Source organism: Amblyraja radiata, chromosome 15 (genome assembly GCF_010909765.2).
Source record: "Amblyraja radiata isolate CabotCenter1 chromosome 15, sAmbRad1.1.pri, whole genome shotgun sequence".
In the NCBI taxonomy this organism is placed as follows: Eukaryota; Metazoa; Chordata; class Chondrichthyes; order Rajiformes; family Rajidae; genus Amblyraja; species Amblyraja radiata.
The window spans coordinates 32,922,382-32,941,256 of record NC_045970.1 but is presented as its reverse complement, the minus strand read 5'-3'; the positions used below and the strand labels follow the sequence as shown (position 1 = coordinate 32,941,256).

The window sequence follows — 18,875 nt, the reverse complement described above, 5'->3', positions numbered from 1 at the left end:
GAAGGCAAGGGTTACTTGAAGTTAGAGAAGTCAATATTCTTATTGCTTGGGGTTTAAGATAGACACAAAATGCTGGAGTAACTCAGCAGGACAGGCAGCATCTCTGGATAGAAGGAATGGGTGGCGTTTCGAGTCGAGACCCGGGATGTAAGCTGCCCAAGCGAACCTCCATAGCTGAGGTTTTCTGTATGGAGGGGGAGGTTTTCAACAACAGAAGGGCAGACATGAGAAATCTCCCAAAGCGCGACCCCGACGCTGTGGCGGGCGGGGGCGCGCTCGGTGCGCGATGAGCTAATGGGTATCGGTGACGCCATGGCGGCGGTGCGGAGGGCTGGGGAGGTGCAGCGTCTGAGTGTCGCCGCGTCGCCCCTCAGCGCAGCGCAGTGCGAGAGGCGGCACAGGGCCGGGCGCTGGCTGGTTGGGTCTCTGTCTCACTTTCACTCACTCACACGGGCACTGCCTCCGCCAGGGCCTCGTTGTTACAATACAAATATATCATCAATACACAGTCTCCTGTTTACGGGCGGCCGTCGAAGCCGAGACTTTGGCGTTGGGTAGAGCGGAGCGGAGCGGACCAGACCGGGCCGGAATAGACCGGAGCGAGAGGGAGCTGGGCGGCGGCGGCGGCGGGGAGGCTGATAGGGGGCCGTTGTTGTCCTACGGCTGCCCGGGCTGTCAACGAGGCCTGGACCTCGGGGAAGAAGAGCAAGAGGGACGAGGGAGCAGCCGGTGAGTGGGGGAGAGAGAGAGAAGCTCGCCACTCGCTTGGTGCAGGTAAAGGCAGCGAATGCACCCACTGCGGGATGGCCGGTCGGTCGGGGCGGGATGGCCAGCTGGCTGCGATGGGCGTTGTTTGGTGTGAGGGCGACTCTGTTGTGGGAACCGAAAAAAAGCGGAAATGCACATTGTTGTAATATATATTTATTTTGGGGGAAAAAAATACGATGGGTTTCCCTTTTCGCGTCAAGTCGGCGCAGATTCTGCAGGCACTGAGGTAACTCGTTTGGCAGGGCTTTTTGTGATGTGTTTATTCAGCAGCAAAAGGAAAAAAGGGGGCGGGGGAGAAAGACAAGAACTAAAGTCTCCTCCCTACTCCCTAGCCGTGAACGACGAAAGAAGTGAGACTATTTTTGAAGACGTATTTTTAATAGTTTTGAAACTGTATTTGTAAACAAGAAGGCTCTTAAATGTTAGCGTGTAAGCATTGTTTAAACGTGAAGCATTTTGGTTTGGGAGGAGGAGGGGTTAGGATTTTCCGAATGAGGACAATTTTTTAATCAGATATACTAGAGAGAAAACATGATTTATTTTGTAAATCTGAAGGTCTGGAAGGCATTGTAAATTGCGCTACACTTTTCACTAGACCATTTAATATACGTGACTAATAATACTAATGCAGACTTGGGTGGACAGAAATGTTGAAATATGTTTGTTTCTATACTATTGTCGAGATCTGGCAGGCAGAACTACATATATAAATAATTATGGTACTAAATCTATTAAATAATCGGACTTATTTGGAGCATGTATTAAGGCTGGTTAAAATGCAACGTGTAACACTAAGATAATTGTGTTTTGAGATATATTTTTCAAATGTACAACCCATATGCCTGACCCGCTGAGTTGCTCCAGCATTTTATGTCTACATGTTATAGTCATTTCCCCCCCCCCATATTCTGTGCATTATGGTAATAGTGAACTGCTGTTGTCTTTTAAAAATAGTTTTAGAATCTGCGAAAGCAAAGTAATACACGTGCTCAATGTGTGAAATAGTAGTAAATACGGGATATACTTGGGTAAGGTAGCCTGCATCTATGGAGGGCGAAACAGTGCTAACAGTTCTTGTTTAAGCAGGAACTGCAGATGCTGGAAAATCGAAAGTAACAGTTCTTGTGTCTGATCTCTTTGCAAGAGGCAATAACTATTCCTTTATGCAGAGATGTAGTCTGACATAGTGAGGTTTTTTTTTCAGTGTTGTAGTTCTGAAAGGACTGCTTGTGGGAATCCAGGTAGTCCTACCTACCTTTGCATGATCATAGTGAATTCAAGGACAGAATGACTTGCAAAGTTCAGGGTTTGTAAAGTGCCAGAATTCGTTTTATGTTTAATAAATTGCCAAGCACTTTTATTTTTTTTAAACATACAGAAATTTAAAATAAGAATGCTATAATTTATTAATTATATCAGATATTTGGAAGATAATTGTAAAATAGTTAATTTTATATGGTAAGCTGGAAGAGGAGAACATTTCATTTTAATTGCGTGTTCAGTGAAGCTGCGTGTGCCTTTCATTTGATTTGTACAAAATATTTTGGGCAATGTACATAACACTGGACTTTTGTCATCATAGTATTACTGGTTGAAAATTAGTTGGTTGGAAATAATAATCCAATGCAATATCATTCACTCTACCCATCCATGACTGCAGCAGATGTACAATGACGACCACTTATGCATTTCCCTACATAAAGTATTTTCCATGGGCAAACAATAATTGTCATCTATAGCCTTATCCTGGATGATTGGAGGTACACAAAAATGCTGGAGAAACTCAGCGGGTGCAGCAGCATCTATGGAGCGAAGGAAATAGGTAATGTTTCGGGCCAAAACCCTTCTTCAGACGGATGATTGGATTGACTTTGCATCTTTGAAACAAGTTTAGTCTGCAGGTTGCCAAATTATGTCATTAGTATTCAATTTCACTATGCCTCCCAACAAGCTCTCAAGTATATATTGCTCTTGCACATTCAAGTGACCTGTCTATCTCCATGCATCTCACAGTCCTTTCCCTGCTTGATCTCATTTTTCTTCCTGCTATATACTAATATACTTTTCATTTCTTACCCAATATGGTTTCAATCTCTCTCAATTTGCCTTGTTTTCTTTCATTGCTACAGTTATTTCTGAACTACCTTTCTTTAAACTCTTGTATTCGTAATGAGATACATTCTTCTATTTTGACAAGTTACATAGTCTTTATGCTTCTATGGTCTCGATGACACTTTTCACTTCCTTGTATCCTTTATCACTTGATTCTGGCAGACCTCTTTTGTCTGAGGTGGTCTGCCAGACCTTCAGTCTGAAGAAGGGCTCCGACCCACAACGTCACTGATCCTTTTTTCTCCAGAGATGCTGCCTGACTCGCTGAGTTACTCCAGCAATTTGTGTCTATCGTTAGACCTCTCAAACTTGATTTGTGTAAATAATTATGATTGCATTTTTTAAATGTGTCACATACTTTGTTTTTCACCTATTTGCCATATTATTTCTGCAACTGCTGGTCTCTTCCATTCATTGCCTTGCCTTCAAAACATACAATGAGATTTTTACTTTTCAGGCCTGTTAATTCCCTAGGAATTATCCCCATCTTCTCTCATTAAATGTGGTGAAGCTTTGAGCATATCCGATGCACAGCAGATTTAACCATCTGTCATCAGATCTGTCTGTTATCCATCAAGCCCTGCACTCTTGCCAAAACTACTTGACCATGGTCTTTCTCAAGGTATCTCAGTTATTGCCAGCACTCCTTTGCCAGCAATATCTCAAATTGCTCTTTTCACTGTACTCAACTCGTGTTTGGTTAATTAGATTTGATCCAGCTTCTGTACCCAACTGACCCTGTCCAAAGTCCTAAACAGTAACAACTGGAGCTGGGACTGCAGCAGGTCAACCATGTGTTTTCGGAGGAGAAAAACAAGGGGACTGGTGAAGGTAGAGCGATAGATGTTGTCCGTGTGGACTTTAAGCTTTTGACAATGCTCTGCTTATGCACATTGGTTGAGAAGGTTAAGGCACAGGGATCTGAGATGCATTGTTGAACTGGATCCAAAATTGATAGGCGGCAGGGGGTAATGATGGATGAGTGTTTTTTCTGACTGGATATTTGTTAAAAGTGGAAAACAGGGGTTGGAGCTAGGAGATAGAGGGACTATGACGACTAAGTTTGCAAATGATGCGAAAATTAGATAAAGAAAGTTGTTTAAAGATACAGTAGGACATTGATTAGCAGAAAGATTGGTTGGAGTAATGGCAGATGGAATATCCAGACAAGTGTGAGATAATGAACTTTGGGAGGTCAAATTCTGTTACGACATAAAGAGTAAATGGCAAGGACCTTGGAAGCATTGATGTGCAGAAAAAGTTTTGGGTGCATGTTCATATTTTCCCTGAAAGTGATGATCAGTTGATGAGGATATGAGAAAGGCATTTGGTATACATCCTTTCCTAGACCCAGGCATTGAGTAAAAGCATTGGAACATGTTGCAGTTGTACAAAACGTTGGTTAGAGTGTATTGTGTACAGTTTTGTTTACCACACGAGCGGAAGGAAATGGTAGCAATGAGAGCAGAAGAGATTCACCAGACCATTGTCTGGAATGAAACACTTGAGTTAGAAGGAGTGGTAGGATTGGAGGGAATATTCTCACTGGAATGTAGAAAGCAGAGGGGTGATCATGAGGTTTACAAAATTAAGGGGGTTAGATAGTCCTTAATCTGTTTTCCAAGAGAAGTATGGAACCTGAGAGCCCAGATTTGATGTGAGAGGGGAGAAATTTAAAGGAGCCCCGTGGTTAAAAGTTTCACTGGGTAGTGAATATTTGGAACAAGCTGTGAAATGAGATAGCGAAGGCAGATGCAATGACAATGTTTAAAAGGCATTTGGACAAGCACTTGGATTGGAAGGAAGTCAAGGGATACAAGCTTAACATGGGCAAATGTAAATGAGCATCACCAATATTCCAGGGTATCTGAAACCTCTCTTCCCTTTGGAACTTGTATGTGTATGCTGTTCATTTTCATTTTGCTGTGGTCTTGCAGTATCTGAATGTTTGTTTTCTATTTAGCCAAGGTTAGACTGTAGTTTATTTTCCAACATATTAAATGCTGGCGCTGGTTATTATTTTTGTACTCACCTACACATTCTCTACCCAACACCCTGCTGCTAAAATTGCAAACCTGGCATTGTTTCCTTGAGATCTGATTGACTTTGAATGCTCTGTTGATGAATTTCTCATCCTCTGTGATTTTTAAGCCTCTGCCTCCTGTTATCCCATACAAACCAGCTTATCACCCATTGCATCTTTTCTTGCTGATCTTAGTAGGCAGATAGTTCAACAAACTCTTTGAATCTGTTTAACTTGTCTCGTGTATTGTCCCCTACCTGATCCTGAAATGTCCTTGAATCATTGCATTTTTCTGACTATTGATGGTAATTCCATCAGGCAACATAATGTAATACTTTGGAATTCCTTTCTTTAAACCAAGCACCTCTTGCATTCCTTTCCTTTAAGACACTGCTTAAAAGTTGGCACATTAACTAAACATTTGGGTATCTCTCCAATAGCTGCTTGCCTGATCATTCCCCTGAAATATTGGTTGTTTACTTGTGTAAAAGGTTCCAAACGTATGTGAAGTCTAGTATTCAAATAACACTGAAACTCTTTTTCTCGTGGTTGATGCTTTGAAACTCAATACTTGTTTGGTAGCCAAAATGATGTGCATGGACATCGAACACCCTATTCAGAATATCACCGCTGTTATTCATATTTGCAGCTAATGACAGATTTTTTTCACTAGTTCCCACATTAGGATGGAGGGGGAGAGAGACACCTAGAAAGCCGACTTTTGGGAAATTGGTCAGTTTGCGTTAAAGAAGAAATGTTTCATGTCTATAGCAGTATGCTAAATAGTTTACATTGAACCTCTATGTGCTATGCCACTAATGTTTTATTGAATGAATGACTAAGTTTATTGGCCAATTATTCACATACAAGGAATTTACCTTGGTGCTCCGCCTGCAAGTGACAACATGACATACAGTGACAGGGCATATTTGTAATTGTAAATTTGTAATTTACAGGGCATATTTGTAAAATAATTGAGGGTAAATATGATTTGGTAATAATGATTGGTTGAGACCCTTCATCAGTCTAATCACGAGTTTTTACTTAAAATGTCCTTTTTCTCCTGACCCGCCAAGTTGCTTCTTGCACATGGAGAAAACAAATATTTATTGATGTGATGGTGTGTCAGTGAAGCAGGTTGCGTTGTCCTAGATGATATTCAGCTTCCTGAGATTTTTAGGAGCTGCACTCATCCAAGCAAAGGGAGAATATTCCATCTTGGATCTGACTTGAGCCTTGTAGATGGTGGATAGTCCAGGTGATAATTCTCATGTTGTAGGACAACTGCCTCTGACCTGCTTATTTAGCCATGACACTTGCGTGTCTGGTTCTAGCCAGTGGTCACTGCAAGGGTGCTGATAGAATGGGTCATTGAATGTCGAGAGTGGCTGGTTAGATATCATCTTGTTGGGGATGTCATTGACAAGCATTTTTAGAAGATGGAAGAATACAGCACAGGAATGGGAATCTCTTCTGACTGCACATGATTCATATCTCTCCATTCCTTGCATATTCATGTACTCATCTCATAGCTTAAATGCCACTAACACATCTGCTTCCATCACTATCCCTGGCAGTATGTTCCAGGCACGCACCATGCCCGTTATTGTCAATTGTCCACTATAACCGAGTAAGGAATTTGCTCCAATCATCTAGCAGTCACTCTGCGAAATGACTTGTTTTCAATTACAAAGTTCTTTTTAACAGCTAAAAATATATTTTTGTTACTGATAAAGATGCTAAACATTGTTTAATTGCATCATTGCACAAGTGTTGATCAAAGTAATTGCTTGTCAATTAAATGCCCCTCCATAATGTTACCAGAGAATATGTTATTAAAGAGACTGTGGTGTCTGATTACTGTGAGTACGCTGTCCGCTATAACCAAAATCTGTTATAAAGAGGTCCGTAATATTAAAGATAGATTGTATAAAACTGCAGCATTACATCCTGCAGCTTGTATGCAATGCCCTGAGTAATGAAGGCAAGCATATCATATGCCTTCTTTACCACTCTATCTACTGGTGTTGCTACTTTTGGTAAGTAATGAACTTAGACCCCAAGATTCTTCTCTACATCAATGCTCTTCAGAGTCCTGCCATAAACTCTGTACTTATATCCCCCATAGCCTGCCAAAGTTCAAACATCTCACTTGCCCGGATTAATTTCATGGCACAAGTTTTACTTGTTTATCATGCCTGAACGTGTTTAGGTCTTGCTGTGTGCAGGTAAAGGCTGCTTCGTTTACTGAGGAGTTGCAAATGAAATTTAACATTGTTCCATTAGCAGTGAGCATCTCACTTTGACCATAAATAATAATAATAATAATAATAAATTTTATTTATGGGCGCCTTTCAAGAGTCTCAAGGACACCTTACAAAAATTTAACAGGTAGAGGAAAAACATGTAATGAAATAAATAGTAGAGACATGACTAGTACACAAAGTAAAGACAGAATACAATTCAAAACACAATATGAGGCAATTAATGCACAGATGAAAAGGGAGGAGGACGTGGGGCTAAGGATAGGCAGAGGTGAAGAGATGGGTCTTGAGGCGGGACTGGAAGATGGTGAGGGCACGGAATTGCGGATCAGTTGGGGGAGGGAGTTCCAGAGCCTGGGAGCTGCCCTGGAGAAGGCTCTGTCCCCAAAACTGCGGAGGTTGGACTTGTGGATGGAGAGGAGACCGGCTGATGTGGATCTGAGGGACCGTGAGGGTTGGTAGGGGGAGAGGAGGTCAGTGAGATATGGGGGGGGCCAGATGGTGGAGGGCTTTGTAGGTGAGGATCAGGATTTTGTAGGTCTCCATAAAGGAGTAAAGTCACTGCCCTGAGTAGCTTCTGTGTTGATGGTTTGAAGGTGTGAGAGTTGACCTCTAGTACCTGCAATCCTCTTCCTTTGAGGTATGACTTTAACCACTGAAGTGTTTTCCTTTTTGACCATTAACTAGTTTTACAATGGTTTCTTATGTTCATTTGGTCAAATGTTGCCATGATTTCTATGGAGTCTCCCTCTCCTTGCTGCAAGAGCAGCTTGTTGACTCGGGTTTGGAACCTAGTTGTGGTAGGATGTGGCATGATCCTGGTGAGTCTGAAGAAGGGTCTCGACCCGAAACGTTGCCTATTTCCTTCGCTCCATAGATGCTGCCTCACCCGCTGAGTTTCTCCAGCTTTTTTGTCTACCTGGTGAAATTAGATTATTTTAAGGAATATCCCTGGAAAACAATTTGGTGTAGAATATGCAAACTATTCAATTAAAAGTGTCAATTCATTCTAGTTGTTGGACAGTTCTGTTTTTAGTGTTAAAGATGTGGTTTCCTGATATCTTTGAATTTAGGCCAACCACTACTATATTGGCTATCAATCTTATTAGATATGTCTACATTTTCCTGCAGTATTAAAGAGTATATCTACAAACTCCAGAATTCATAACCATTGTATATTTGTGCTTGTGAGCAAAAATATCTAAAACGTGTAATCTGCATATAATGCAAGCATTGCCATTGTGAACAGGTGAATTTGTTGCATGCACTTGTGTGCTGGCAAATAATTATTACCAGAATTTAAAAGGAATTGACTACAGTAAGTTGGGACCTACAATATTTCCTAACCAATGTAATATGCTCCTGAAATGTTCGTCCAAACATTTTGTCTATCGCATTTAAAAACATTGGGTGTTTTTTTTTTGTTCATTGAATGTTATCAGTCTTGGCGAGTGGAACACTTTTTCAGTTTAGTGCCAGCAATCAATCACACGTAGATTATGTTCAACATAACTGATTTCAGAGCAAAGTCTACATTTTTTTGCTGTCTTAACAATGTAAGTTTTTCTCTGCTTACACCATCCATCACAATGTTCTTGGTCGGTTGAGATTGCTATTTGAAACAAATTGGAAGATTTATGTTGTATTGTCAGGCTGCCTCAGAGTTGATTTGGAACAGTTTTTTTGTAGAAGTCTAATAGTTTAGGCCGTCTGGACATTTCATAAAGGTACTGATTTGAGGTGAGAGGTTAAAATACAAACTTTTTCCTTGAACTATAGTTTGGCTTGCTAGTGCATATAACCAGGTGAAGATTTAAAATGGTTCTAAAGTAACTTTCTGTCATTATCTGATTGTGGCTTGATGAAAAATGTATTGTACTGGAACAGTATTGATTAACGAAACCTTTCAACTTAAAGCTTTTGAAGTGCACGTTTCTGTGTAATGTATTACACAAATTGAGCTTTCAGTAATGTGCTAATGCTTTAAACATCCAAAACATATTTGTAAGTTGAAAGTGCTTTTCTGTGTTGTCATTACGATTTTGGTGAACTATAATAGTAGGTGTGTGAAATGTTTATTATTATTCCTGCCCATTAGAAATGTGTAAACCACTCAGCAAAATACAGTTTTGTATTCTGCTATACAATTGCACCATTTTGCATTGTATTATTTGAACTGGAATGAAGTGCAGATCTGTTTCTGGTAAAAATAATGAGGTGCAGAGTAGAAACTCATCCAGGAAGTGTTTAGCCCGACGCTAAAATTTATTGGGTTTGATGTAGAGCATGCCAGTACAACAGTCCAGCAATATTAGGTTCATATACAAAGTCCACAAGAAAATCTTGTGTCCATCTTGTGGCCTCCTCTACATCATTGATACCAAGTGTAGACCACTATGCCTGGGCCTGCTGGAGTTCCCAGTTGTTAGCCATTTTAATATATTTTCCCAATCCCATACCAAACTTTCTGTCCCCAGTCTCCGTTGTTGGAGTGAGACCACCTGCCAGCACCTTATGTTCTGCTTGAGTAGCGAACAACCCAATGGCATGGACATTGACTCATCTAATCTCAGGTTAGCCTGTCACTCCAGTCCTCCAGACATCTCCACAGATGCTGCCTGACCTGCTGAGTTCCTTTAGCATTTTTACTGAATTAAAGTAGGCCACAGTCCCCTGTTACCACTGCTGTTCGGTTTGATCATAATTGATTGTAATCTAATTCCAAGTGGAGTTACTTGGGCAATGTATTCATGGATAATTAAAAATGGGTAGAAAATCTACAAAAATCTGACAATGCTGTGAAGATTTAATTTAGAGTAGCTGTAAATTTGTAAAAATCCATAAAATCGAGGATGTAATTGGAAATAATTGTAACTACATGAATACTGCACCTTATTTTTGTGGGAATGGCATTGTCTACATAAAACTGTTTGTTAACTCTTGTTTTGGTTTTCTAAATACAGTAACAATCTGACTCTGGTGACCAGTAGAATAGGATCCAAGCCTTTAAGGTCATGTGGAAGACTAATTTGTCACAAATCTGTTGTAATTGGGGGAAATGACACGGGTCAGATGTGTATGAAAGAACTGCAGATGCTGCTTGAAATCGAAGGTGGACAAAAATGCTGGAGTAACTCAGCGGGATAGGCAGCATCTCTGGAAAGAAGGAATGGATGACGTTTCGGGTCGAGACCCTTCTTCAGACATGCATTGTGCGTGTATTACAATGAAATAAACCATTTGTATAACTAGATGCCCTTATTGTAATATCTGATCCCGCTAATATTTTTTAAGTATCCTTTTACCTCTCTAACCTTGAGGCTTAATTTTAATGAACACAGTGCAGCAAAATCCTTTCTTTATAAAATGATGAAATGTTATATGCTGACATGCTGATCCATCCTAGTCCCAACAACTATTTAGAGTAACATTTTGCTAGGTAATTTGGCATTTGACCTCAAATGCTTTACCGAGGAAAGTCTAAAAAGATTTTATCACAAATTGACCCAGAAATTTTAGTTCGCAGTGGGTTTTTGTCAGCATGGCAGGAAATCAGTATATATGTATGATCGTGGAAATCTCTAAATATAAGATTAAATGTTGCATTTGGAAACAGCTTGGGCGTGGATGCTTTTAATAAACTGGAGCCTGTGTTTTTCTCCCTGTACACCGAGGGGGGATTTTATATTGATAGTCTCTCTCATCTTCAACGCTGTAAAAGTACTTAATTAACTGTGATGTGTAGGGGTTTTGCGTTTCCCTTTACTCCACTTCGGGCCCAACTGCCCGAGTTATTCTCTCCCTTGTCGGAGGGTCAAACGGCCACCACTCCACTCGAGCGGTTTCCAAGAGAGAGAATACAACAAAAAGGATTCCCCTAGGTTCTAGACCTCGGAATTATGGTGGGATATGATAAAAAGGTTGAATTGACCAGAGTGTGCTGATGAGAGAAAACAGAAACCAAGATGGACTCAAAGCAAGTCTAAAATTTACAGGCTTTATTAAACAATGAGAAATCGAATCTCACCAACACTACATAATACGTGGCTAAACTTATGCTTTAAACTAAGACTATGGACGGAAAACTATAGGGCACGTCGTAAAACTTACTTTACACAATTTTACCCCCCTTTCCCTTTATTTTCTCAACCTCTATCCTATTTCGGGAATTTCACCAGGTCACCGGGATACTCACAGCTAGGTCGATGCAGGCCCACGAGCTGTCCAGCAGAGCAGAAAGAGAGCGAGTTCTGGCTTGACTCCTGCTTTTATACCTGAGCTTCCTTTGAAACCCCCAGGTGGTCCTCTGGATAAAAGGGTTCTTTTGATGATTCCCAGTTTCAATCTGGCATGAACAATGGGCTTCCGATGATAAGGAGTTTGATGATGTCATGATCCCTCAGCCTGATCGTTATCCCATCGCCTACATGGGCTCCCATTGTCCTGATGGATGGGTCATCCACGATGGTGATTGTGCTTGCTGCTGTCCTGTTTACCACCGTCTGCTGAGGCTTGGTACCTTCCTTTGTGTTTCCAAGATAATCTCGTTATCTCCGTCTCAGCCTTTCCTGCCCACACCATTCGCATAGTTGTGTGATGCCCAAGTCCATAGGCCAGACAGGTTTGAAACTTGAAACTGATTCTTTCTGTGGATTGGGGGTTTTTCCGTTGCAGCCAGCAAATCTGTCTTTTTAAAATGTCCATGTCCTTATCCGAGTTCTTCCATAATTTTGGAGGATTTGCCCCAATAACTTACAGATGCAAGAATTTCATTGTTCTATCTGGGACATGACAATAAACTCTCTTGACTTGACTTGATTTGTGTAGCCTGTATATTGGTGTGCTGCAGGAGGCTTGGTAATCAATTTAAGCATGGCAAGGATCCAAAGAGAAGAATGTAACACTTTTTAAGATGTTGGTTATTAGATGTGTGCCATCATGAGAAGAGCTGCAGACCACACATCCTTGATAGAACCAAGACGTGCCTTCCTAAAATCTCTTGGCTTTACTCTGGCTCGTGGTAATACTCACCCAACAGTTTTGCTACCTTCTTTTTAATGCACTTGTATTCTAATGCACTTTTGGCTGACATCCCACCCTAATGCTCGAGGTTATACAAAACTCTGTGGCTCATGCCCTAACTTGTACTTTCCCGTTCACTCTTCATGTCTGTGTTTGGTGGCCTACATTTGGTTCCTGGTTGAGAAAGATATAATTTTCACCCTGATTCATATCTCTCGATGGTCGACCTTAACTCTTTACACTCCTGCACCTTTGTAACCTTGCAAGATGCTGGGGCATCTCAATTTCTGACTTTTTGGTCAACACTGAATTAAATTTTTACTCCATATGTAATTTTGCCTATAATTTTTGAAATCCTTCCCTAAACCTCTTTACTCTCTCCCTCCTTTTCTCCTATTAAGATGCTTCTTAAAGCCACTTTGACCAATTTTTTGAAAATCTGTTCATATCTATGGTGTAGTTCTATGTCAAACTTTATCATTTAGTTGAAGTAAATTGAGATTTAAAATAAAAACAGAGTATATGCAGTTGTATGTTGTTTGGAAGTTGAAATAATAATTTATTTTCTGCAGTTCACAACCACGTTATGTATACCCTTCTAAGATATGTTTCTTTTAAAATATACAAAACAGTATTATTGAACAACCATGAAATATAATGCAACTGGCTGTCATATCTTTGGAGGCTAATCACCTTTGCCTCATGGTATTGCATCAGTCAATTTCCTAAGCAACTAACGATAGGCATAGTGCTGGAATAACTCAGTGGGTCAGGCAGCATCTCTGGAGAAAAAGGATAGGTGACATTTTGGGTTGGGACCCTTCTTCAGACTGAAAATGCTATCCGTTTTCTCCAGCGATACGGTCTGACCCACTGAGTTACTCCAGCACTTTGTCTATCTTTGGTATACACCAACATCTGTAGTTCTTTCCTATTACATCCTAAGCAACTAACCTTGGTTGTTTCATCGAAAAGCCCTTCATTCATCAAGAGGTCAGAAATGGTGCCTAAAGGGCCTGTCCCACTTACGCGATTCCTTCGGCGACTACAGGTTAGTAGGCTGTCGCCACATGGTCGCGGTGTGATGCCTGTATGGTCGTGGGTAGTCTCCTCAAGTTGCCTAAAGAGTCGTAACATTTTTCTGGTTTCCACTGGATTTTGAAATGTTCAAAACTTTTTGGCAACTGTGGGCTTGAGGTTTGTCTTCTCCTGTCGTAGGTTGTCACCAGGATGACGCAGGCTGTCGCCAGGTGATGTTGGTTGTCGCCGGGTGCTGACTTCAGTGAATTCCATTGGCGCCTACCTGCGTCAACCGGCGACAGGTACCAGCGACTGAATTATCTTTAGTTGTCGCCGATAGGGTCGTAGCTTGTCGCGGGTGGACATAGGTTGTCTTTGGTTGTCGTAGGTTGTCGCCTGTGTGGTCGTAGGTGGACACCCTAATGGGTTGCCAGTTGTTGGTAGCTTCCCGTAGCTTGATGACAACTAGGTGGTAGCTTGTCGTGGGTGGGGTCCAGTCGCCGAAAAAATTGCCTAAGTGGGACAGGTCCTTAATACTTAAAGACATTCTTCAGAAAATGTAGTTTCTCTTTGTGCAGCATGACCTTGGCAGAAAATGGGTGGGTGATAAAAGGCAAGTTATTCTGCAATGTTTAACAGAAACTTATTAGTTGGTTAAGTGACATTAACATTGTCTAATCCAGTACATTTACACCCTGGAGATATTTGGTTGGGATTAAAGGGAAGAAGGAAGGCATTTAATAGTTTTCTTTTAATGGAAGAACATCATATTTAGGTAGTAAGAGTAGACCAGTGACTGGATCTTCTGTAACAAGTAACTTTTCAAAACCTTTGCATCAACTCCAGTTGACCGAGTGCAGAAGATTGCAGCTCCAACAAAGAACTTGGCACTATACAAAGCCCAGCAGCTTGGTCTGTTGGATTCATAGCCAGCACCTTGAAATATTCACAGATGTACCATTGCAAGAACTTGACAAAGCTGCTTCAACTTCATTTTCTAAAGTTGCAATTTCCATAGCCTAAAATACAAGGGAGGCAGTTTCATGAGAGTGTCACCTCTCCAAATTTCTTGCATAATCTCGGACTATCCTGAGAGTGAACATAAATGCTGTTCTTTTGTTGCTAAGGCAAATTTCTGGAACTCCCGTCTGTCTGATACTATTTGGGAGTACTTTTGCAACAAGGACTGCTACGGTTCAAGAAATTAACTCAACAGGCTTGCTTTAAAAGCTGGTCATGAATACATTTGTGTAAAAGGAAAGGAACTCAAATTTGATTTGAATGCCTTTCACGAAAATTGACACATAATGCAATCTGTGTAAGTGGATTGAATGTGGAGTAGGATGCTTTGAGCATTAATGGTTATTGGATTTACAATGCAACAAAAATGTTATTTCTGATAATGTTTCCATTAAAAAAATATAAATTAAATAAACTTTGATTTTTAGCCCCTTTTTCCCAAATCTGTCATTAACAGTTCAGTGCCATATGTTGGGTAATCCAGCTGTCTGGAGGCAGTCCCAAGCCATGGAGCTGTGATGTGGATGATATCATAGGAAGTGCCTCAAGGTACAGGAGAAGTATCAACCATGCTTCATGAAAAAATCCTTGAGCATAACAGAACAAAATCCAGCAGCATCCTCTGCAAGAAGATATGACGAGCATTACAGAGGTGATCCTTCAACAACTTTGAATTAATTATCTTGTGCCACATTCCAAATTACCAAAACAAACCTACTTCTCCAAGCTTTGCTGCAGCATAGGATCCAGGCATGCAAAGGAAGCATCTTGAGGACTTCCTTAGGGACAGCGATGGCTGGAGGCCCACAGAACCCTGGGCTTTGCTGGAATCTGGCACCGCTCATAACAATTGAGTGAGGATTGGATTTGTAAAATAGCGGCAAGCATGGCGCCTCTTGCATGCAGGCTCAGTAGGCTATTTCTGAACAATTGCTAATCGGGGGTAGTATGGTGATATTCGACTGGACTGTTTGTAAGAAAATAATTTCAGTCTGCGTGTGCAATTCGCAGATGCGACATTGAAGGCAAACTATTAACAGTGTCGCCGCCACCTTGTGGGTGAATGATATACGAGGTAGATCTAAAGCCCATTGCAAGGACTTGTACAATGGGAATGGCAAACGGAAAAGCAGTAACAGTAAAACACATTTATGGACTGGATGAACGTCCTATTTGAAAATATGTTCTCTCGTGCAGTGAAGTCTGTAAGTCCTGATCAATCGGATCAGCCATCTTTGCACCCACATGTAAAATTCCTTGAGAGACAATTATCAACTCTGAGGAGTTAGTCAGGGACCTTTATGGGCCTGTCCCTTTTACGCGACTGCAGGAGACTATGCAGTCGCCACATGGTCACCATATGTTCGAGAGGAGTTGCCTTCATGGTTGCGAGGAGTTCCTGCATTCTGGGAATTAGTCGCAGCCTCATTATGGTCGCTGCAAAGTTTTCAACACGAAGAATGGGGGAATCAATCTGAAGAAGGGTCTCGACCCGAAACATTGCCTATTTCCTTCGCTCCATAGATGCTGCCTCACCCGCTGAGATTCTCCAGCATTTTTGTCTACCTCCATTCATCCTGTACTGATCCCCCCCCCCCATTCATTCTATACTTATCCACCCCATCCATCCTGTATTGATCCCACCATACATCCTGCACAGACCCCCCCCTCCGTCCATCCCATACTGATCACCCCATTCAACTCCTCTGACATCCCCCGCGCTCTCCCCTCACAATTTTACCTACTCCAACCAACACGCCCTACTTCCCCTGCCTCAATTCATAATGAGGCTGCGACTAATTCCCAGATTGCCTTTTCAACCCCCCCCAACCAATCCATCCATCCCGCACTGATTCACACCACCACCCCCCACCTCCCGACCCTGTTCTGCTGAAAATGTCTTCAGAGCGAACATTGACTATGTTTGATTACGGAATGCAATCAAATGTGTTATAATTCCCAATGTTATTATTTGTTTTAATCCATAAAGATGGACTAATTAAATTGTGCTCGTGAAACATTAAAACCGCAGTGTTCGATTGTCACTTCTACTGTTGACACGTTATTACAGAATTCATTTTAACGGCAAATCAATGCTCTTAATATTGAGTATCAGTACTGTAGATATTTAATGAGCAACATTCACAACTATACGTTGGATTTATCCAGGTTTTACTTCTACAGTCGGTCATATACATCACAAATGTGGTCAGGAGATATTTCAGTTGAAATTTTAACGTTAATTCTGAAGTGGGAATGATGGAAACAGCATTTATCAATAATTTTTTTAATCTGGTGCATACAAACTGGGTTTCTTCATTGCTGTTCATAGCACATACATCTAATCTGAATGCCCGGTAATGTGGCGTTTTGACACCTTTAAACATATTACCAAAAGAACATTTGCTGCAGTTATGTCCTTTGACCATCTCTTGCCAATTAGTATAATGTTTAACCTGTCAGATGGGTATAGTCGGTTTTGACAGCTATTATCATAAAATGCCCTTAGAAATTTCCTTGCAGCCTGTATATTTTGTTGTGGATAAATTATGTGAGAAGTGAGTGTTTCTGTACCAATAGCAATAACGACCCATGCTATGGCCATGTCATGATAATTTTCGGTCATTCACAGAAAACATGTTTGCGTCAATCTGTAGTGTGCATGGTTAAGCATATATGTTACCATGGTCCAGGTTTTATTGACACAGGTTGATTATACGCTGAATACTCCAATCACATTTTTGTTTGGAAGTGGAAAGAAATAATAGAAATTGCATTAGTTGCAATGTGTAAAAAGAGTTGAGATACTGTATTATAATTTTGCTGCATGTCATTGTGGTATATATCATGTCTTGATTGGAGAATATGTTTAGTTTGTGACTTTATTTCAAGCAGAAGTAATATGTGAATGCTTCATTGAGCATAATTCCGACGTAACCCCGCCCTTTGTCCGAGCACATTATTGCACTCGGTGCAAGCAGTCTTAAATGCAAGCAATCTTCAATGACCACCTAAACTGTCATTTGGCAACCTAAAAAGCTGCCTAGGTTGCCCGGCTGGCAACAGGGAAAAAAAGCCCTGCTTCATAGTCATCAGGTATATTTGTTTCAGGGAGAAATAGCGTAAGCAACATCAACTCTTTTTATATATTTGTACTATATTTCATTCTTTCTAAGAATGATAGACACAAAAACCTGGAGTAACTCAGTGGGTCAGACGCATCTCTGGAGAAAAGGGATAGGTGACTTTTTGTGTTGAGACCTTGTGGCTTCCATTGAGTGGAAGCTCCTGTCCTCCCTCATCTGTCAGCCACCATTCTCCAAGGATAGACAAAGCATGGTAATGGTGTGGATCCGTGTTTCTGGCGGGGTGGAACATGGCCCCATCATTCAGGTGTAGTCCTATCAGTGCTTTAACTGGCTTTTTTGGGGGTGGAGATGGCAAATACCTCAAATCCATTGCATTCACTCTTACTTAAGATGGTTACTGACCCCAGTCTAGGTCCCACAATAATGGTCTTCCGATAGCAGTAGCTGCTGCCGTATATCCTCCTGTTTTGCTCCCCCTTCTGTACCTGGCGATTGGAACAGTCAGATTTAGTATGTGATGAAGCAGGTAGGGCCACAGCACTGATGGCCAATGCCAAGAAGTGGAGTAGAAACCTAATATTGCAGAATCTTAACCTTGGGCAAAATTGCTTTTGGGGTTGTTCCTTGATTAGCAAAACAAAGATTTGGAAAAGCGTATTTAAAATTTGATTCAGTAAGGCCTCTCTATACATGTGGAATAAAATTGAATGCAGGTTGTTTTGAAGCAAAGCAATCCCGTTTTACATTTTAACATTCATAAACAATTTTTAGTTCAAGTTCGTTACATTTATTGTCACATGCATAAATTGGTACAGTGAGATTTGAGTTGCCATACAGCCATACAGATAAAAAGAACACAATACGTAAAAGAGTTTAACATGAACATCCCCCACAGCGGAATCAACGTTTCCCACTGTGAGGGAAGGCAATAAAGTTCAGTCATCTTCCTCTCTGTTCACCCGTGGTCGGGGCCTTTGAGCCCTCCGCAGTCGCCGCTATGGACGGCCCGATGTTCAGGCCCTCTCGACAGGATGATCGGAGCTCCGGCGTCGGAACGGATCGGAACACACTCAGCGGCTTGGACATTCCGAATCGGCCTCTTCTTACCGGAGACTGCGGCTTCCGAAGTCTACAGGCCGAGCTGGGCGGAGATTCAACACTGGCGACCCCCGGCATTGGGTCCCAGGCCTCCGTGATGTTAAAGTCAGCGCCGCCCGCGGCTAGAAGCTCCGCAAACCACCGCTCCACGGTGTTACAACACAGGCGATCCCCAGCAAGGCATCGTCCCGCTCCGCGATGGTAATTCAGCGCTGCGCCGCCGCTGAAGCTCTGGCCAGTCCCCGGTTGGAAAGGCTGCGCCAATCCAGTTGGTAGGCGGGGCCTTAATGTTTGCAGTTTTGGACCGCTTGTGAGCATTCTTTTCATTCAGCCATAGTGGGGACTTAGATTAGATTATACCTTTAATAATCCTTTACAGGAAATTACAGTGCCACGACAGCTTCAAGACAGACATAACACCACACATTTCCTCAAATAGCTTCCATACTTAACAAGTTA

The 18,875-nt window shown here is 41.6% G+C and overlaps 1 protein-coding gene across 1 annotated transcript in view; it reads left to right on the top strand.

The window, feature by feature from the left end:
- Positions 1-346: 346 nt before the first annotated feature.
- The window catches only part of shoc2 (SHOC2 leucine rich repeat scaffold protein), a 76,398-nt gene continuing 57,869 nt past the window's right edge, over positions 347-18,875 (top strand). The window contains exon 1 of the mRNA XM_033033983.1: positions 347-774. The gene's annotated coding sequence lies outside the window, so the exon portion shown is untranslated. The remainder of the gene's footprint in view (positions 775-18,875) is intronic.